The 22,665-nt window shown below is 46.1% G+C and overlaps 1 protein-coding gene across 1 annotated transcript in view; it reads left to right on the top strand.

Moving 5' to 3' along the window:
- The first annotated feature begins 10,308 nt into the window (after positions 1-10,308).
- LOC122923838 overlaps positions 10,309-22,665 on the top strand; it is a 41,915-nt gene continuing 29,558 nt past the window's right edge. The window contains exon 1 of the mRNA XM_044274679.1: positions 10,309-10,383. The gene's annotated coding sequence lies outside the window, so the exon portion shown is untranslated. The remainder of the gene's footprint in view (positions 10,384-22,665) is intronic.

Genomic DNA, 22,665 nt, shown 5'->3' with positions numbered 1-22,665 from the left:
GCACTGCTGAGGTGTTATGGAGGCCCAGGATGCTTCGATAGCGGCCTTAAGCTCATCCAGAGTGTTGGGTCTTGCGTCTCTCAACTTTCTCTTCCCAATATCCCACAGATTCTCTATGGGGTTCAGGTCAGGAGAGTTGGCAGGCCAATTGAGCACAGTAATACCATGGTCAGTAAACCATTTACCAGTGGTTTTGGCACTGTGAGCAGGTGCCAGGTCGTGCTGAAAAATGAAATCTTCATCTCCATAAAGCTTTTCAGCAGATGGAAGCATGAAGTGCTCCAAAATCTCCTGATAGCTAGCTGCATTGACCCTGCCCTTTATAAAACACAGTGGACCAACACCAGCAGCTGACATGGCACCCCAGACCATCACTGACTGTGGGTACTTGACACTGGACTTCAGGCATTTTGGCATTTCCCTCTCCCCAGTCTTTCTCCAGACTCTGGCACCTTGATTTCCGAATGACATGCAAAATTTGCTTTCATCCGAAAAAAGTACTTTGGACCAACAGTCCAGTGCTGCTTCTCTGTAGCCCAGGTCAGGCGCTTCTGCCGCTGTTTCTGGTTCAAAAGTGGCTTGACCTGGGGAATGCGGCACCTGTAGCCCATTTCCTGCACACGCCTGTACACGGTGGCTCTGGAAGTTTCTACTCCAGACTCAGTCCACTGCTTCCGCAGGTCCCCCAAGGTCTGGAATCGGTCCTTCTCCACAATCTTCCTCAGGGTCCGGTCACCTCTTCTCGTTGTGCAGCGTTTTCTGCCACACTTTTTCCTTCCCACAGACTTCCCACTGAGGTGCCTTGATACAGCACTCTGGGAACAGCCTATTCGTTCTGAAATGTCTTCCCCTGTGTCTTACCCTCTTGCTTGAGGGTGTCAATGATGGCCTTCTGGACGGCAGTCAGGTCGGCAGTCTTACCCATGATTGCGGTTTTGAGTAATGAACCAGGCTGGGAGTTTTTAAAAGCCTCAGGAATCTTTTGCAGGTGTTTAGAGTTAATTAGTTGATTTAGATGATTAGGTCAATAGCTTGTTTAGAGAACCTTTTCATGATATGCAAATTTTTTTAGATATCTAATCTGGATCTGCAGAGTGGTGGCGCCACCTTGAGCAGGAGAGGTAAGTTAATTTATTTATTTTATGTCTGATGGGGGTCTGATCTGAGGACTAAGGCTACTTTCACACTAGCGTTCGTCGGTCCACTCGTGAGCTCCGTTTGAAGGAGCTCACGAGCGGACCCGAACGCCTCCGTCCAGCCCTGATGCAGTCTGAATGGATGCGGATCCGCTCAGACTGCATCACTCTGGCGGCGTTCAGCCTCCGCTCCGCTCGCCTCCGCACGGACAGGCGGACAGCTGAAAGCTGCTTGCAGCGTTTGGGTGTCCGCCTGGCCGTGCGGAGGCGTGCGGATCCGTTCAGACTTACAATGTAAGTCAATGGGAACGGATCCGCTTGAAGATGTCACCATATGGCTCAATCTTCAAGCGGATCTGTCCCCCATTGACTTTACATTGAAAGTCTGAACGGATCCGCGCAGGCTACTTGCGCACTTGCGAATTTTTTTAAAGTTATTAATGCAGACGGATCCGTACTGAACGGAGCCTCCGTCTGCATTAATATGATCGGATCCGTTCAGAACGGATCCGATCAAGCGCAAGTGTGAAAGTAGCCTTACAAGGAATGAGGGTCTGATGGGGGTCTGATCTGAGGTCTAATAATGAATGGAGGACTGATTTTAGTAACGGGTCTAATGAGGAATGGTGGTCTAATTTAGGGGGTCTCATATGAGGTCTAATGAGGAATGGGGGTCTGATCTGAGTGCTGATGAATAAGGGAGGTCTGATTTAAGGGTCTGATCTGAGGTTGATGGGGGTCTAATGAGAAATGGGGGTCTGATCTGTGGTCTGATTTGAGGTCTGATGAGGATTGGGGGTCTTATCTGAGCTCTGATGAAGATTAGAGGTCTGATTTGGGGGTCTGATGAAAATTGGGGTTTGATGAAGATTGGAGGTTCGAGCTGAGGTGTGACAATATTTTTTTCTTATTTTATTCCTCTAAATCCTAGGTGCATCTTATGGTCTGGTGCATCTTATGGAGCCAAAAATATGGTATATACCACTAAAACTTACTGATGGATATCTCAGAGGAGTGCTGCTTCGAAGGCAAGGAGCAGACTGCAGACCTCTATGACTGTTTTTCAAAAATTTTCTAGCAATGAATATTGCTTTTTTCCAACACCCGGAATACAACATTTACTTCTGATTGGACTTTCTTTTATCAAATACCACCAGAAGGTGACAGTCAGACCTGACCCACCAGAAAAGAGATGACTCTCTTCATTTCTGCAGCAAAGCAGAAAGTAAAACATGGCTTTATGCTTAATAGTCCATCTGTTTCTTGAAAAATCGACATTCCTTCTACAGCTGTTGGTAGCTGTCCTTTCTGACTCCTCCACCCTCCTTTCATTTATAGGCTTGGCCAAACGGGGAGAGGGGAGAAAGTCACTGCCAGACTACTCTCCGAGAACAAAAGGATCTGACATGTTGAATTCTTACAGCCGGGACCTTCTGAACCCATGTGATTCTCTAAACCCAAAAATAACACGCCTGTGGACTGAAGTGTATCTCAGGCAACCTGGCTCTGTCCTCACCCCATCCTCAATCTTAAATATTAAATTAGCAAACATGTCAGCCAACACATCAAATTACTTATCCCAGATCATAGTCTGGATGAGAAGCTCCACCAGGCGATCTTCATTCCCAATTCTACTATTGAACCTCCAGGATCCTGGCCCAACTTATGACTTAAAACCTGGCCTTTACCTAACTGAAAGGTAAAAGAGTGTAGATATAGACTTTCAAAACCAAACCTTTGTGACGTGAAATACTTTTGTGTTAAAAAGGACAAGGCACAGAGGCTCCTTCCCCAGGCAGGTATACAAATTAATGACTGTGAGAAAGGCGTAACACTGTGCAGGCACCAAAAACAAGAACCCCTGGCACAGGCATGAGATCTCCTGAGGAATTGTGCATGAATGAGCAGGAATGGGGTTCGATAAGCCTGACTTCAAACTCCTCACTTGTATACAGGCTGCGGCAGAATAAAAGTTGGTGTCCTGCAATCTTGCCCATCAGACAAATTACCCAAAGACATAATTAAAAACCAGATGGCTTCAGCAGTGAGGTATCGTGGGCGGTTTAGGGGGCATTTTGGTGGAGATAAGTTCCCTTTAAATGAAGTTACACAGAACAAGAGAAGGGCTTGGGTAAACTGGTTACAAGTAAGCAGTGTCAGTGCCTGGATCAAGCCACATATTGCATCCCCTGAGTTGCGGGCACACTTCCTTTTATAATATCATGCCCCAGTTGCATGTGGAACGAGATCTGCAGATGACCCCTATCCGCACATCTCTAGTGCTCTGCTAATGTACTATTACGTCAGGGGTCGCGAAGACGTTCCATTCCCAATCCCCATTTAGGCTTACACTGAAATTCGTGCAAATAAAATCCCCAGTTGGGGTGGCCGGGGACATAGGGCCTAAGTGAGGAGGGCTTAATAAACAGGATTATTACTGTGGGGTTCTTACTAGCACTACTCATTGTGCAGACTCCACCTAGGCTCTCCACAGTAACAATCCTCCATTATTAAGCCAGACCCAATCTATATTTAGGCCTCATATGCCCTCCTGGCAGCCTCACTATATTTCATGTAAAATTCTCATTCCAAGGGCATGAGCAATGGAGGCATCCCCCACTCAGGTCACTAGAATTCCCCTTCTGGGCAGTACACGACTTAACTGAAAAATACACTGCTGATCCTAATCTTACAGCTCGCAGTTCACACAAAAAAGCTGAAGTGCAATAGAATAAAGTACACAGTGCTAAACAAGTACAGCATATCGGAGATTGCATAAGAAGGCAAACAAATGACCAATGAAAGAGAAAGAGAAAGAGCCAAGGTGTAGGGTTGACAGTAATACAGCAGTGAGGCACAACATCTGAACATGCAGAATGATTAACTGGTCCCTGTAGTGACTGCAGCCTGGGGTTGGGCACCAGGAAGAACACTTGGGGCCAGATTTATCATTAGCTCAGGTCAGAATAATGGAGTGAAAAAGTCCCAAAAAAGGAACTTCCTTGCAAAATAGTGCGAGTTTCACTGAACGCACCCTGGTTATAAGGGAAAATAATAGCATTCTGAATACAGAATGTATAGTGAAATTGCACTGGAAGGTTTAAAAAAAAAAAAAAAATGTAACTCACCTTAATCCACTTGCTCGCGTAGCCCGGCATCTCCTTCTGTCTTCATCTGAGCTTTGTGCAGTAACAAGGACCTTTGGTGACGTCACAGTCATCACATGATCCATCACCATGGTAAAAGATCATGTGATGGATCATGTGATGACCGGAGTGACGTCATCACAGGTCCTGTTCATGTAAGGCTACTTTCACACTAGCGTTCGATCGGATCCGTTCATAATAATGCAGACGGAGGCTCCGTTCAGAACGGATCCGTCTGCATTATATTGGCATATAAAAGCTAAATGTGAAAATAGCCTCGGACGGATCCGTCCAGACTTTCAATGTAAAGTCAATGGGGGACGGATCCGCTTGAAGATTGAGCCACATTGTGGCATCTTCAAACGGATCCGTCCCCATTGACTTACATTGTAAGTCTGGGCGGATCCGCACGCCTCCGCACGGCCAGGCGGACACCCGAACGCTGCAAGCAGCGTTCAGCTGTCCGCCTGTCCGTGCGGAGGCGAGCGGAGCGGAGGCTGAACGCCGCCAGACTGATGCAGTCTGAGCGGATCTGCATCCATTCAGACTGCATCAGGGCTGTACGGAAGCGTTCGGGTCCGCTCGTGAGCTCCTTCAAACGGAGCTCACGAGCGGACCGACGAACGCTAGTGTGAAAGTAGCCTAATTAATGCTCACCCCAGGTCCTGTTCAGCAAAGGAGCCAGAAGGAGATGCCGGGCTATGCGAACAAGTGGGCTAAGGTGAGTTAAATTATTTTTTATTTATTTTTTAACCCCTCCAGCGCTATTTTACTATGCATTCTGTATTCAGAATGCTATTATTTCCCCTTATAACCATCGGGTCTCCATCCCGATCGTCTCCTAGCAACCGTGCGTGAAAATCGCACTGCATCCGCACTTGCTTGCAGATGCTTGCAATTTTCACGCAACCCCATTCACTTCTATGGGGCCTGCGTTGCGTGGATTATCGCTCGTTCAACTCACGCATCGCATCCGTGCGGAATACTCGCCCGTGTGAAAGGGGCCTAAAGGTCTACTAAAAACCTACTGGCGTTCAGCTAGGTGAGGACTATCAATAGCAGGTATGGTATATAGAGTCTGCCACTCGGCTAAACATAAACAGAACAACAAAATTGGAGCCAAGAACACTATCAAAGAATACTGAGAGGGGATGGATAAGGTCATTCATGTCCTCAGGACACCTAAAGTTTCCAAGTTAAATCATGGCATCAATAAGTAAGGAGATAATCACAATTTAGACTAAGCCAATACACAAGGCCAAGTATTAACTGAGAAGCCTCAGGTGTCTATCTCCGACTTCTCTTCTCAACGGATAGCTGGAGGTTGCATAAGAGGAGGAATAGGACACCAATCAGTAGGGATACTGGAGAAAGTCTAAGTGACAAATCATTAGAATCACATAGCTCTTATCTTTTCCCATCTTTACGGACCACAAGCCGTAATGGGAGGCCACAAGCATATTGGATCATAGGCGTGCGCAGCCTATTGCATTAGGGTGTGCACCATAAAGGACAAACACCCACGCCAGGCGCGCGTGTGTGTGTATATATATATATATATATATATATATGGGTGCACACAATGCCCCTCTATCATGGGGTTCAGGTCACCACAATGCCCCTCTATCATGGGATGCAGGTCTCCACAATGCCCCTCTATCATGGGGTGCAGGTCCCCACAATTCCCCTCTACCACGGGGTGCAGGTCGACAAAAAGCCCCTCAATCAGGGGGTAGGGGTCCCCAAAAAAGCCTCTCTATCAGGGGGTGCAGATCTCCACAAAGCCCCTCTATCACTGCCACTTTATCAGAGGGTCGGGGTCACCTACTTCAGCAAAGCAAGTCACCATCTCCACATGACTAACCTCCAGGCTATAAGAACAGCCTGGCTGCTGCAAGGTGAACCCCAACTTCAGTGCTCACTCCGCTCCCACTCAGCTCTGCTTCAGTTCCCACTCATTGCAGTCAGAGGGGTGCAAGCTGCACACTTACCTGCTGGGGACACACCTGCTCCGGGCTCCCTCTCACTCCACAACTGGAAAGTTTGCCGGGCGCCCATGCTGCTGGCCCTGTCTGTAGCATCACTCACCCCAGGGGCTGAAGGCGGAGACTGGATGCTGCCTGTGACTCCCGTTAGCTTAGCTCCTCCCAGTCTGTGTAAAGATGGTGGACGAGGACGGGATCCACTCTAGTCAACGTAACGGAGGCGGGCAGGCAGCGGAGCAACGCGGTTTATTTAAAAAATGTAAAAAGTTTCACAGCCGTCCAGGCCTGATTAGGGTGTGCCCATGCACACCCGGCACACCCCTTGCATGTGCCTATGTGTTGGATATTTCGTTCTCTCAGGAAATCCAATAAGGGACACAGTGCCCTACGTTGTACTAGGGTAGAGTGAGAAAGGTCCTGCAGAAGCAGTATGCAGGCCCCATCCAATTCCCAGTATTCAACGTCTCTAGCCTTCAACATTACCTCCTCCTTCACCAAGTAGCTATGCATGCGGCAAATAACATCCTGTAGTTTAGCAGAGTCAGGCTTCATAGGCCCTAATGCTCAATGTGCCTTGTTGCAATGGGCGCTTTACCCCAGGGCCTCTATATTGCGTCTCAGGTGTAGTAGGACTGGCGAGTGGTATAGTGTGGCCTAAATGTCTCTTTTTGTGTCACGGTGCTCCTACCTGGATACTGCTGGACCCCAGGCTTTGGCTCCGAAGCAAATAATAGGGGGAATAATTGAGGGATTGGAAAGAGTTCAGACCTTGAGATGAATTTCAATGGAAGCTTTACTTTGCATAAACGTTCTCCAAAACGGTTAACAGGCTTTGTCTTGGTTCAAGTAGTCTTTAGCATTAAACTGGCAGACAAACTCAACTCCGCTACATCTTTCTCTCTTTATACTAGTCGTGACGTCACTGGGCCAGCAGTAAACAGTGAGAAGGCCGCGGCGCTGCTGCCAACGCCGCTGCCTTCTCAAGCAGTTGATCGGCGGAGGTCCCTGGTGTCGGACCCCCGCCGATCAGATGCTGATGATCTATCCAGAGGACCCCTTTAGCTTAGATCATGTTTATATAAGTGCTCCAGCCCTTCTACATAATTCTTCATCTCCTGCCCCGAGGATAAAAGCTTCCTATAAGCATGTCTATCGAAGGCACCTCAGCAAAGATATTTGGTCTGTGCCCAGAAGTGCCTGAGCCCCTTCAACAATTCTGCTCTGCTTTGGTGGAGAAGAGAGGCCATGGCAGCATCGGCAGTGTTGAGAAATTATCCTTGTCAGCCCAGGAATCGGGAACCAGGAAGGGAGCAGGTCCGTTGCCTCTTGGGTGTGAAAGGGAAGGCGGCTGAATGGCAACCTGCTTTTCCGGTGCTCCACTTCTTGGATGTCACAGGCTGGTTTTGTATTACCGGGATGTTCCCCCTTCTTCTCCTCACCACCATTTGAGCTGATAACTATAGCTGCTAGCAAAACGGAAGTCTCATGGCAGGAGCTCTTCGAAGATGTGTGTTCAGCCACCACTGCCAGGCCATGCCCTGGGCCTTTGCAACTTTTGCAACTTTGGAATAGGCAGTCGTAATAATTGACCCCCAAAGGTGTTAGGTTTAAAGATGCATGAAATTTAACAAACACCTTGCAACACGTGATACATTTGGTGAAAAGTACTTTAACACAGTATACTGAAAAACTGTCTTCAAATATAACTTTTATGATAAATTACACCCATAAACTTCACCAATGTATCTATGACTTATCAGAAAATCTTTTTTGTTTTATTAAAGGGGTTCTCTGCTAATTTAAATACAAGCCTGAATAAGAAGAGGAGTCATAAGACTATTACGTCTCTGGCATCTTCCTACCGAGGGTAGCCTGATTGACAGATCTGACCCTATACAAAATTGGAAGAGAAATTTTTAATCATGGAAAGTTTGGTGGGGAGAAGCCAGCAACAGCCAAACAACAGATGACAGAGAAAGTATGGTTGGAAAGTTTTCCTCCCTAAAGCAATGGGGTATGGAATCAACCAGGGCCACGTACATCGTGTGCCTCTATGGTTATACTCTATATATTCATATTGTATCAGAAGTGTCACGAACTAGCGGGTGTGAACCCACTGTGGATGATACAGGGTTAATAGTGGCTCACCCTTTTGAAAACCAGGTCAGGTGCTCTCACTAAGGTGTGGTTCACCCAAACCACATTAGCAAGTAAGACATTGTATATAGTATTTAGTGGGCACTCAATAACTGGCGCTACACATCAGGTCCATCTATTATTAATCACAGTACATTTTATTCAACAATAATTACAATACAGTAAACAATGGTCTATCAATAGGTTCCAGATATATGAATATGTAAGTTAGAATCCTGTAAAACTGTCCATTAAAATTCGCATGTGTGAATATATGCGCTAATATTAGCGCTTCAAAGAGTCTCAATCGTATAGATCGCTGCTAGGGAATATGGTCCTCGATCTCACTGAGTATCAATGCTGAGTAGTTACTCACTGTTTGATGTCCGGCTGGCTTGTCTCTGTCTGTGGCGGCGTCCCACCACAGGTCAGTGCACTCACCCGACTTCCTTGCTGTGTTAAGAAGTGTCCTCCAATGTTAGATTTCCATGGGGGAATTTTTCGCATGGAAATTTTCGCATGAAATGTTTATTGTAAATTTTATCATTATGAAGCTATATATCACAGTTAATAAAGTTTGTTGGAAATATATGTAGTATAAGCTGACTAAGGAGCGATAATATCAGGCAAGGAATATAATGAAAGACCGGAAAACCACTCCAATCCAAACCAGATCTTATACCGAACTTGGATCAATCAATAGAGGTGTAACCCGTATGGATATATAAGGAAGTAATGGAGGATCTCATAACTAGCTACTGAGGAAGAGGTCTGAGACCTCGAAACGCGTATAGCGGATGGGATCCTTGTATTGAAAAGACACCTCTCTAGATTGGAAATATAAGCTGATCAGCTACGGACAAAACCACTTAGACGGCTGTTTGATACCACCCCCGATCCTCTACAGGAATCCTAAACCAACTAACAAACAAGGACATCCTGAAGTCCTGATCACATGGACTGCTGATAATACGCAGGACGCCAGCAACACGTGGGGACATATAACTGTGAGTTACGAGGAGGTGGCCAATTACCGCAGCGATATTGTGGAAATCTAACATTGGAGGACACTTCTTAACACAGCAATGAAGTCAGGTGTGAACCCACTGTGCCACGTGTCCTACCTCCTCTAAGGGCATTGTCTAAGTGAACCCCTCGATTCTCCACAGTAACCCTGATGGTGGGGATAGACTTTTCCAAGGGGAACACCAGGTGGCTACCTCTTGATAGGATAGGCACACGAGTCAGCTGGTCCAGGCGGGCCAGGAGGTAGCTGAGAAAGGTATCAGAAGTACAGGCGATGTCAGCAGGCGGGGTCGTTACCGGGAGCAACAGTGCAGGACCGAAGGATGAGGCAGAAGCCTAGTCAGACAGGCAAAAGGTCAGGGCAGGCAGCACAGGTAAAGGTCAGGCAATCCGAGTCGGCAACAGGAGAGTCAAGGCAAGCAGGCAGGGATCAGATGGGTAGCAGAATCCAGGAACACAAGTATGAGTCAGGAACACAAGTGGTTATCAGGGACCTTAGCAGGACACAAGGGATCTGGGAAGGGGGCTGAGCCAATTATATATGTGCAGAAGGGCTAGGAATAGTCAGCGAGGTCACATGACCTAACCCCTAAATGCCAGGAAGTGAAGCGCGCTGACCCTTAAGGAAGTGCTGCAAGAAACAAACAGCAAGCATGCTGTGGCCAGGGCTGAGAAGAAACTGTGGAGCGGATCCCAAAACCACAGTACCTACACAGACAGAGCCCAGAACTGCAGTTGTGAATGGGAAGCACTGGCCACAGATCACCTCTAAACACAGCGCCAAGGACCGTGGCGGTAAGCAGGGGAACAGTGGCGCATAGCAGCCTCTGTTACAAGAAGTGTAAAAGGAGAAGTTTAAAAAAGTTTCACAAAGGAAATTACAATGCATGCTAATGTTTTTCTCCAACTGCGTCTTGACACTTTGCTTCTTAGCTCTCAAGATCTAAGTGCCAGGTAAGAGGAGCTCATTCACTAACACTTTTGTATATACTTATCTTCCTATATACAGATCTACCACAACTTCTGGCCCTAAGTAAATCTAAAGGACACACTCATTTTTGTTGAACTGTATGGTGTATTCCAATGAGTGTGGCTAAATGTGGTACTGGGGTAACAGTCCCAGACCCTGGTGTCTGAGGAGGTACAAAGGTCCCTTTGTCACAACATGGTCCATGGGAGGTGGGAACCCTGTTACGAAATTTGTATTAGAACCAAGAGTCTACCATACTATTATCAATAAGGTCTACTAGGTAAAGAGTAAATTGTGCCATATGGAATAGACCCTTGAAGTAGCTAGCTATAAAGTCATATCCAAATTGGGTTTGGTCCTGGTAGACTTTTGAGGGTCTATTTTCTCATGACAGCCCTGGGCGACGTTGCAAGATCTAGGGCTAGCCCATTTGTAAGGAGCTGTTATTCATTACAAAAGATAGCCATTTCCCTTTGTTAATGCTACAATTATCATTAATTGTGGCACAGTAGAGGTTTAATTGTCCATGAGTTTTTACCCATAACTATGCCCATCGGGCTATAACATTTTTTTCTAAAGAAAATCATAGACTCTGGTAAACCCCACTTGTTATGGAAATGTAAGGCAATCTTGAGGGTGTCCAAAATGGCCAATCATTTATGGAGGTGTTTATAGTGTACAGATATTCGGGTGTGAATAATTCAGCACCTAAAAATGTTCTTGAACCTAATCCCTGTAAAGCTGGGGTAAAGGGGAAAAAAAATTGTAATGGATTCATAGATGGATGTCTGGTCATCTCCCATCATGGAAGAGTTTCATGAGTCAGATTTTGACAAGCGAAATGTTTGAATCTTTTTGAGAGGGCATACCATTATAGTCCTCTAAAGAAGTTTCTGGGATCAACAGTTGGATGTTACCTGGAAGCATTGTGGTTACATAGATCATTTGGTTGACATCAACTTCACAGGGCCACATTTTTAGAAGAGAAGATTGCGGCACACAGGAACTTCTTTGCAATTACATATCATTTATTAATTTGACATCATAATCTTTGTCATGATCCAGATACACTGTGCATTATTATAGCCACTTTTGATAATCGTGCCGACCGGACTTTTCGATCCTAGATGGATCTTCTTCAGCGGTCTAGTTATCTGGTGTCTGTGGCTGGAAATATGGCACGCTGGATCACATGGCCAAATTTTTAATCCAGAGATGGGCCAAACAAAGCCCTTAATCAGTTGTAGCTCACAGGGACAATACATTCCTTTCTGACCCTAGAAAAGGAATTCTGATAATTTTTCCTGGATCAATTTAATATATCATATCATGTCCTATATGACATATCTAGAGAATGGTCATCAGTGAAGCTGTGATGATACAACTTAGACAAGGCAAAGAGAGAGTCCATGTCCAAAATTTAAGTCAAGGTGTAGTCTTTGTCTACTGACGTGACCAATGTATTTTAGAGACATTTGAAGGAGATAAATATGGGGAGAAGAGGCCAAAAATGGATGTTCATAGCTATAGCTGAATATGAGATGGACAAAAGTGTGTTTCGGGAGTTGTCTAAATATACACTACTCCCAAAAAGTTAGGGATATTTGGCTTTTGGGTGAAATTTATGGAAAACGTAAAAAAGTTCACGCTACAGTGATATTATATCATGAAAGTAGGGCATTTAAGTAGGAGCATGCAATTGTGATTTCCTCATGTCAAACAATTTAGTGAAACAAATGCCAACAACAGTAGTGGGTATACCGCCACAAAAAATCTCAATGTCTCAAAAATGTGTCCTTGAGCATCAATTACATCTTGACAATGACGTCTCTTGCCGTTCACAAGTCAACTTATTGTCTGCTGAGGCATGGCATCCCACTCTTCTTGAAGGGCAGCCCTTAGGTCATTGAGGTTCTGGGGTATAGAATTACGAGCCACTACACGGCGACTCAGCTAATCCCATACGTTTTCAATGGGATTCAGGTCTGGAGAAAGTGCATGCCACTCCATTTGAGGTACCCCAGTCTCCAGCAGCCATTCCCTAATAAGTATTTGGTGGCTGCAATAATGACCTGAAGGTTTTTCAGGTTTGCCTGCCATTAAAGTCAATGAGGCCCGCGGCAAACGCGCAGTTCGCAAACATTTGATCACGACCGGCATCACTAGTTATAGCACTCTGGTCAAGGTATGCCAATATCGTCAGGTATGCCGAGGCATACCAACAATGCGTACAAAGTAGAATGTCCATTAACTCCTGGAATGTGGTGGGAGCGCCATGCAGGCCAAAGGGTAACACCTTATACTGATATAGCCCCTCAGGTGTAATAAAGGCAGTTTTCTCCTTGGCATCCTCCATTAAGGGCACTTGTCAGTACCCTTTTGTGAGGTCCAACACAGAAAAATACAGTGCCTGCCCTAATAGCTCGACTAACTCATCCACCCGGGGCATGGGATACGCATCAAATTTAGAGACCTTATTCAGTTTACGGAAATCGTTACAGAACCGTAAAGTCCCATCCGGCTTGGGTATCAGAACTATTGGGCTGGCCCACTCACTCTTAGACCTCTTAGACTCCTCATTAACATTCAGCCTCAGCATCAACTGCACTTCCTCCGAGATGGCTTGTCACCGAGCCTCGGGTACCCGGTACGGCTTTTATCATGGTGGATTATGGAAGTACGTCCAGGGAGGTCAGAGAACACATCTGTGTTCCGACTAACAAACTCCCTAGCCTACTGAGCCTGCAACAGACAGAGGGGCCGGAATCTCTTTCCCTACATCAGGGGTGTGTGGCAGACGCAGCACTATGAAGTGCCTTTTGCGCTGTGGCATTAGAAGAATTTTGATATTTCTAACCTTTTAGTCCAACCAGACTGTCTGCTACTCTGCTTTAATTCTTCTAGCGCCGTTCTATGGTAACATTAGGCTTAAAGAGCACACAATGCTTGAAATAACTTCTTTATTAACTTCAACTTGTCTTCACATATATAACACTGCCGCCTCCGCAGCAGATAGTCCATGTACAAAACACGTGTTGAATAAAGTATCATAAAATAGTGGTATGCATAAGATGGTGGTTCAACTGTTCAATCTTGTAATTCAACATAAAACAGTTGATATATTTCTCTCTTCAGTATCTGTATTCTAACTTTAAGTTATTTAAAGGGGTATTCTCATCTTAATGATTAATGATTTAACACTGATCATTTTTCTAAATATATTTAATTAACTAATTCCCACCCCTTAGAAGAAAATTAAACATATACTTACCTGACTGTTTTCTTCCGTCTCCCCTGATTACGGCCACCGCTCTTCTCAGGAATCGCGGTGGCCGCGCTTGCGCAGACGACTTCTTCTCTTCTCCCGGTCGTCCGCGCGCAGTCCAGAAAGCGCACGCCGAGGCCGCGCATGCGCTATGGTAATTTCTTCCTGGCCAGTATAGTATAATTGCCAGGAAGAAGTCACCAGGGCGCATGCGCGGCCTCGGCGTGCACGCTCAGTCCAGCGCACGGCCCGGCCGGGAGAAGACTTCAATCAAGATGGAGCCCGCCCCCTGCCGAGTGCCGAAACCAGGAAGTGGACAGCGCGCCGGGAGCAGGTAAGTATGAAACGGCGTGTTGAGAATACCCCTTTAAGCACTTTATCATCTCTCTGAGAGGTATATCTGAGGTTTAACCAATAGTTCTACTTGCTCAACTTGGTTTGCAGTTAGCAGTAACTATTTCCAGATTGGTTGCTTTTATGCAGTTTTGCACTTTAGTTTGGTGCTTAGTTTGCGTTCTATGGCTCTGTATGATCTGGTATCAGCAGTTCGGTGGAACTGTAAGTAAACATACATGCAACTAGTTCAGTATACAGTTCACAATACTAACAATAGGAACATTATATAGCTGTTCTAAATACCTAAATGTTGGCCTCTTTGCTTCCATAAAATTCAGCTTTGACTGGAACTGTATGTCTGTTCAGCTCCTCTCTCTGGTGTAATGATTCTAGCAGCTTCTGCTAGGGAATTTCCCACTCAGGCTCAGTGTGAGGCTGGCTGTGATTGGGAAGACTCCTGCTCAGTAACAACAGTTTAACTCTATGCTTTCTGTTGTTTCTGCTGTGTCATTGAGCTTACCTTACATTTATATAATGAATCTTAAAGGCATATTATCTTTTCTGCTTCTGTGAACAAAATATATAACTGTTACATGACATCCAAAACATGAAGTCACAGTAAATAACTCTGCTTTTATCTTTAACGTATAAACATAGGAACTGTATTAAGGTTGTTGGCAGGTCTAGCTGTATACACATATAAGCCATATTAACAACCTACGACAGGTCTTAGCTGGCCAGCTACACTGGTTATGGCAGGGCACCTACAGCATATCTAGGGGTGAAGGAAGTGGTAAGAACTAGTGAGCGCCGTCCTCTGCAGTAAAGAGAAGCACTCATTTGTGAATAGGAGGCAGGAAGAAAACTTTGCCACTTAAAGGAGTTTCCTAGTCAAAATGATTTTTAACAAGTTCCTGCAGCATGGTCCGTGATACAGAAGATTTCTACTTTGCTGATCCGTGCTGCTCTCGCTGTCTCCATCTTCCGGTCCCGGAGCACCTCTCCAGCAAATGACTGACTTTAGAGGTGACACTCTGCTTGTGGCCACATCACCACTGAAGCCAGTCATTAGCTGGAGAGGTACAAGTAACCATAGCCAGCTGGGTGTAAACAGTGGTGGAACCAGAAGATGGAGACAGTGGGAGCGGCGGGGAGCAGGAGAGTATGAATCTTCTGTTTCAGGTCCAAGCTGCAGGAACGTGTTAAAAATATTTTTTTACCAGGAAATCTCTGAGCCCCTGTTACACTGCATGATATTCAGGACAATTACTGGGAACAAGTGTTCGTAGGAGTGATCATTCCTGATACCTGGCCGGTATAATCGTGCCGCTGATCAGCTGATAAACAAGGAATTACTGGCTTATCGGCTGATTTGGATACTTTATCAGGATGAAAGATGTACAATTATCGTCAGCACATCTAACAGTGTAATCAGGAATATGCTACCGATAATCGATAGAAGTAAATGAGGGAGGAATGACTGTGGTAGTGATCATTTCTCCCCAGTCACTTTGCATTAGGGCTTATGCACACAAACGTATTTTCTTTACGTGTCCGTTCCGTTTTTTTTTTTGTGGACCATATACGAAACCATTAATTTCAATGGGTCCGCAAAAAAATTGGAAGGTACTCCGTGTGCATTCCATTTCCTTATGTCGGCATTTCCGTTCCGCAAAAAAATTTGTTCCCTCATGACCTTCGACATGAAGTGTCCCCTGGTCTGTCAGAACCTCTTTAGGTATTCTTACTAGGGAAAACATCTCAGTTAACTCCTTAGCTATGAATTTGGAAGATGTATGATGCCGTATCGGGTACCGGGTTACGTAGTCCAGGACGACTAAGATGTGTTGGAGACTCCTAGTGGACTTTGGTACTGGTCCTATGAGGTACATGGTGATTCTCTCGAAAGGTACCACGATAATCGGGAAAGGTACTAGGAGACTACAAAAGTGTGAATGGGGGCTAGTTATCTGGTAGGTTGGGCAAGACCTACAAAATTCTTCCACCTCTCTGAACACACTGGGCCAGTTAAACCGCTGCAGTATATAGTCCTGAGTTTTCTGTAACCCCAGGTGGCCACCGAGAATATGTTGGTGGGCCAGATCTAATACCAGCTCACGATATGTGGATCAGTAGAAGAAACATGCAGCGGCACTCACCGGTGTACGTCAAAACAGCTTTATTCAGCCACAATCAGGCCAGGGGTGGACAAGTCAGACACGCAATGGCAGCGGCGGCCGTTTCGCGCTAATTGCGCTTCATCAGGAAGCACAGCCTGATGAAGCGCAATTAGCGCGAAACGGCCGCCGCTGCCATTGCGTGTCTGACTTGTCCACCCCCGGCCTGATTGTGGCTGAATAAAGCTGTTTTGACGTACACCGGTGAGTGCCGCTGCATGTTTCTTCTACTGATCCACATTTGTTACACTCCACTCACTGTTTGCAGCAGTGCACCGCTGAGCGTCTCTTTCCTCGCTGGCCTTGGAGCACCTGTGATCGCCGCATACTGACTGTGTGCTTGTTTGACTGTGCCGCCCCCTGCTCTTTTTCGTATGGCCAGCTCACGATATGCTTTTTCAAAATTCTCACCCGTAGTTGGGTTACCCGATACAACAAATTGTGGTGAACCACAAAACACGGAAACACTGACTCGGCTCCAGGTTGTTGCGGTTCTCCATCGACTATCAACACATTGTCCCAGGCTCGGCATAGAATCTGATCCCTGTTTTGTGCTGTGCCGAAATTGTCACTGGAGACATTCAGGTCTGCCAATTCAGGGCCCAGTGGCAAGTCCTCCACCTCCCCAACCAACACATTCAGCGGGGTTCTCTTCTCCCATTTAGTGACGGTCACCCCTACTGCTGGCCCTTCTTCCTCGGGCTCCCAGGGTTCTGGCCTCCCCTCTAAGCAAGGCCAATCCACTGGGGCTATCTCTGACCCTAGGGGATCGCTAGGTCTAACTGCTGGCCAAAGGGTGCAGGTTCATGGCCACTGCCACCTCATGGATCCACCTGCCAAAAGCCGTGTATAAAAACACCGGATAAAAACACCGGAGCGGTGGGGTAGTCTTTTAAGTCTCCATGTATACATATCACACTGACTTTCCGGCCAGTAAACTCAGTGGGTCGCACTAGGGTAGCCCTCACAAAGGTCACCAGACTCCCCGAGTCCAGCATAGCCACCGCGAGAATGACTCCTACTTCCACCTGACACAAATGTTTGTTATCGAGAGTCTCTGGGGTGCCTGTCGCACATACCTTCCTGGCATACAGCGACTGTCAGTAACCAAAGTTGGTGTCCATGGGCTCAGCTAGATGGGGATAGTTGGCCCTTACATGGCCAGGCTCTTGACACCACCAATAAATTATCGGGGCCAGATCCGCATTTGGTACATCCCGAGCTGGCTTTTTTGGCTCTGGCCACCATTTTTGGGGCAGACATTTTCTGGGTTTTATTGACCCCCAGCTCCCCTTTAGGTTCTTGGTAGCCTCATACCGCTCTACCAGGTCGACCATCTCAAGGGCACTAGCAGGAGACACCTGGCTGACCCAGTGCTGGAGGAGGTGTGACAAAGCCCTCCAGAACTTGTCAGCCACAAAACGATCCAGAATGGCAGTATAATTCAGTACCTTAGGCTGTAGCCATTTTTGCAATAGGTGCACCAAGTCACCTCCCACTCGGCCGCCTTCTCGAACACTGCCAGGTAGGTCTCGACGTCATCCATTGGAACCATTTTGGGGATCGCCATGTGGACTGCTTTCCAGACATCGTGGACTCCCTAGGATACTCCTGCCTTCTGTAAGGCCATCACGTGTTGTAGCAGCCGCTGTGTCGTTTCTTGCTGTCACTGATTAGCCTCTAGCAGTTGTCGGTTAGTCTCCTGCTGTTGCTGGTTAACCTCCACGAGGGCTTTCACTACACTCTCTCTATTGTCCCATGACACTGGTTGCAATTTAGCAGGCTTAATCCAGGACATAAAACAATGCCCGTAAAAAAATTTTTAAAAAAATATTCCGGTTTTGCGTCAGCCTCGCTGCATTTGCCCTATACAAGCCACCAATTGTGGGGATTCGCTTTGATAGGCAGGGTGAGCAGTCGCAGAACATAGGCACCAAAAACAAAACTTGATCAAACTGCAGTGTTTATTCACACAAGCAGGTATTAACGATTAACAGTTCAGTAATCAACTTGACCTTTCCATACAGAGTCCAAGCAGAGCCGACTTTGCCGCAGGGCAAAAGGGGCAACTGCCCTGGGCCCAGTTGCTCCTGGGGGCCCAAGGGAGCTCCGTTTCCCGAGTTCCGACTCGCAACTCCGATTCACTATGCAGCAGCGCAGCAGTCTTCAGAACAACTTACAAACTGCGCTGAGCTGCTTAGTTAGCAAGCACGTCGGCGCCACGTGGTAAAAGGGGATGTGTGATGTGACTCACCGCAGCCTGTTTAGTGGGGCCACGGCGGAGCAGCCAGCAGCAGGGACTAAGTCTCCGCCTCCGGTCCGGATCTAAAGTGATTGGGTGGTGAGTCACGGCCTCACGTGACCAGACCACCAGTGAGTCACTCACCTTACCTTACACAGCCAGACCAGACCAGCCACTGCCGCGCCAGGAGGGGAAGACTCGGTAGGTAAAGGCTTTAAAGCAAAAAGCACGCATATATATTGACTTAATTTTACATTAGAAATTTAGACCGGTCAGGCTGGTCACCGAATTCATAATTAACCCCAGATCCAGGACCAACCATTCATAAATTAGTGGGGGATTATTTTAGAGACAGACGACCCCAGGAGACATAAGGGGTTGGGTTCTGTCTGCTGCTGAACTGGCCTGGGGCCACCACCGGCCACATTTACTAATCTTTGCTCAGGGGGGCCCTCATGGTGTGGTGTGGACTGGTCATTTTTACTAAGGAATATAGTTTAATCATTTATGTGCAAAAAAGAAAAAAAGAGGTCTTGGTCTATGTGCAGATATCTGATTGGAGCTGACTTCTTATTTTCTCTTTTGCACATAAATGGTTAAACTATATTCCTTTGTGAAAATGACCAGTCCAGTCCACACCATGAGGGCCCCCCTGAGCAAAGATTAGTAAATGTGGCCGGTGGTGGCCCCAGGCCACAGTTCAGCAGACAGACAGAGAGAATCCCTTATGTCTCCCGTCTCTCTAATAATCCACCAGTAATTTAAATAACCCCATTAGTGGGGGATTATTATAGAGACGGGAGACATAGGGGTTGGGTTCTCTCTGTCTGCTGAACTGTGGCCTGGCCTGGGGACACCCGGCCGGCCACATTTACTAATCTTTGCTCACGGGGGCCCTCATGGTGTGGTGTGGTGTGGACTGGTCATTTTTACTAAGGAATATAGTTTAACCATTTATGTGCAAAAGAGAAAATCAGAAGTCAGCTCCAATCAGATATCTGCACATAGACTAAGAGTCTTGGTCTATGTGCAAATATCTGATTGGAGCTGATTTAGTGACTTCTTTTTTTCTCTTTTGGACATAAACGGTTAAACTATATTCCTTAGTAAAAAAAATTACCACTCCACACCATACCATGAGGGCCCCCCTGAGCAAAGGGTGACACCAGCCATAGCAACGCCACTGCCTCTCTCTGTAAGTCGCTGGCGTGCACGGCAGGCTCGCTTTTCTGAAGGAAGTGGAACTGTGAACTGTCTGAACTCTGGCTGTACAATCGGTAGTGGCATGTGACACATGTAGCAATAATAATCTGGTCTGGTAAAGACCTGTGTCATGTCATGTGTGATGTGCATCCCAATTATGCCATACATACGTGTGCAGATACTGGTCCTGTACTGGTCCTGTCCTGTACTGGGCCGTTGTTTGGGTCCGCATCCGTTGCTCCGTTCCGTGGCCCCGGCAAAAAAATAGAACATGTCCTATTCTTGTCCGTTTTGCGGACAAGAATAGGCATGTCTACAATGGGCCGCCCGTTCCGTTATGCAAATTGCGGAAGTCACACGGACGGCTTCCGTTTTTTGCGGATCCGCGGTTTACTCTACGAGGTGTGTGGATTATTATTTTTTGTGTGTGTTGTGGTGGAGGGCGTGATTGCATGCTAGGGTGTGTGAAGGCGGGATCCAGGGGGCCCAAGTAAATTCTTGCCCAGGGTCCAATCAATATTAAAGATGGCCCTGAGTCCAAGTCCAGGGATTAGGCAACCTTTTTGCCCCAAACCAGTCGCAAGCATACATCAAGGCACAGGCTTCATACCTGAACACACAGACAACTCTATCCCACACTCTAGCTGCCTTTAATGAGAGTTGAGGCATCCACAAAGCCCGGAACGGCAAGTGAAATCTGGCCCGGTGCTTGACTTCACCTTGCTGCAAACAGTCTCTGCAGCGTATGCTGGGAGTAAAATACCTCCCATCTACTAACAGAGCCTTCACTGTGTCACACCGGCTTCACCGTCAACTTACAGCTAACACTCTGCTGCTATGGCCGAAATCTGTGCTAGCACCGTTCTCTGCTGTTTAACCCCATAGATGCCGTGGTCAGTAGGCGCCTGCGGTATCCATGGGGTTAAGAGGGAGGGAGCACCCTCTCTCTTCCATCGGGCCGCCGCTGCTGCGATGGCAGCAGCCCGGTGGTTGCCATGGCAACCATATGCCTTACAAAGGCATCCAGGTTGCCATGTACCTAAGGCCTCTTGCACACGACCGTATGTATTTTGCGGTCCACATGACGTCCGTGTGCATTCCGTATTTTGAAGAACGGAACAGATAAACAGAACAGCTAGCCCCTGATAGAACAGTACTATCCTTGTCCGTTTTTTGCGGAACGGAAATCCGGAAACGGAATGCACATGGAGTAACTTCAGTTTTTTTTTTTGCGGACCCATTGAAGTGAATGGTTCCGCATACGGTCTGCAAAAAAACGGAACGCAAACAGAAAGAAAATACGTTTGCGTGCATGAGGCCTGAGGCTGATCAGACCCTGAGGGTCTAATCAGTCTTAATGTATATGTAGCACTGACCATACAGTGCATTGCAATAGATGACTATTTAAATGCACTGTATAGCTATCAAGCCCACTGTATCTTCAAGATCCAAATGGGTCTTGATAAAAAAAAGTGTAAAAAAAAGTTAAAAAAGTAAAATATTTAACTAAAAATTAAATAAAATTAGTCTTTTCTCATATCCGTTCATTCAGGTCATTAAAAAATAAAAAATATATATATAATATACAAAATTGGTATCGCCGCATCTGTAATGACCTGATCTATAAAAGTACCATGTTACTAATCCCGTCGGTGAACGTTGTAAACAGATTATGTAAAAAACTATGACGAAATTGCTGTAGAAAAATAAATAACAAGTGATCAAAAATTCATATGTACCCTAAAATGATACCAATAAAAACTACAGCCCATCCCACAAAAAACAAGCCCCCAAACAGATACATTGGTAAAAAAAAAATTAAATGTTATTGATGTTAGTATATGGTGATGCAAAATATAATTTATTTTAAAAACAAAAGTGCTTTTATGTAGTAAAGTGCAGGGGCTCAAACCCTGGACATAATGGATAGTGGGGGTTCACTACCTTACTTGGTCACCCAGTACCAGTAAGAAAAGGTTGCAAAAAATGTAAAAAACAAGGTGCGCACTCCTCCTTCTAGTTTTGCATACAGGACTACATAGTTTATTAATAGAAAATTAATAAAGATAATAAAGAATAAAATATATACAGATGAAACTCGAAAAATTTTAATATTGTTCAAAAGTTCATTTATTTCAGTAATTCAAGTTAAAGGGCTTCTGTCACCCCCCAAAAGTCATTTTTCATTTTTGGGCTAATTAAAATCCTTATAGTGCGATTTTTCAATATATAGTACTCTTACCTTTTTCTGTTGTCTAGTTTCTTTAAAAACTGCACTTTTAAAATATGTTAATTACCTGGCTACCAGCAAGTAGAGCGGTTACTTGCTGGTAGCAGCCGCATCCTCCTTTAAAAAAACGCCCCTCCTCCTGTTGATTGACAGGGCCAGCGAGCGCTCTCCTCCTCTGGCTGGCCCTGTCTGCGTTCTAAATCTCGCGCCTGCGCCGTACCGGTTTTCAGTAGACGCAGGCGCACTGAGAGGAGGACGCTTGCTCGGCCGCTCCTTCCTCAGTGAGCCTGCGCCAGGTGTAGATGTGACGTCATCAGCGCAGGCGCACTGGTGGAGAGCGCTTGCTGGCCCTGTCAATCAACAGGAGGAGGGGGCTTTTTTTTAAAGGAGGATGCGGCGGCTACCAGCAAGTAACCGCCCTACTTGCTGGTAGCCAGGAAATTAACAAAATATAACAAAAATGAAAAATGACTTTTGGGGGGTGACAGAAGCCCTATAAAAGGTGAAACTAATATATGAGATGGTAGATTAAATAACAGCATACAATGTCATTCAGCTGCTTCTAAGGCCACCAGGATATTGTCATGCATTAAACGAGGCACTGGCAATTGCCACTTTACAAAGCGTTGGTGCGGCCTCATCTGGAATATGCAGTTCAGTTCTGGGCACCAGTCCATAGAAAGGACGCACTGCAGCTGGAAAAAGTACAGAGGAGAGCGACTAAACTGATAAGGGGAATGGAGGGTCTTAGTTATGAAGAAAGATTAAAAGAATTGAATTTAATTAGTCTTGAGAAGAGACATCTAAGGGGAA

This window comes from Bufo gargarizans, unplaced genomic scaffold, assembly GCF_014858855.1.
Source record: "Bufo gargarizans isolate SCDJY-AF-19 unplaced genomic scaffold, ASM1485885v1 original_scaffold_1973_pilon, whole genome shotgun sequence".
NCBI classification, from domain to species: Eukaryota; Metazoa; Chordata; class Amphibia; order Anura; family Bufonidae; genus Bufo; species Bufo gargarizans.
This window is presented reverse-complemented; position numbering and strand designations above follow the sequence as displayed.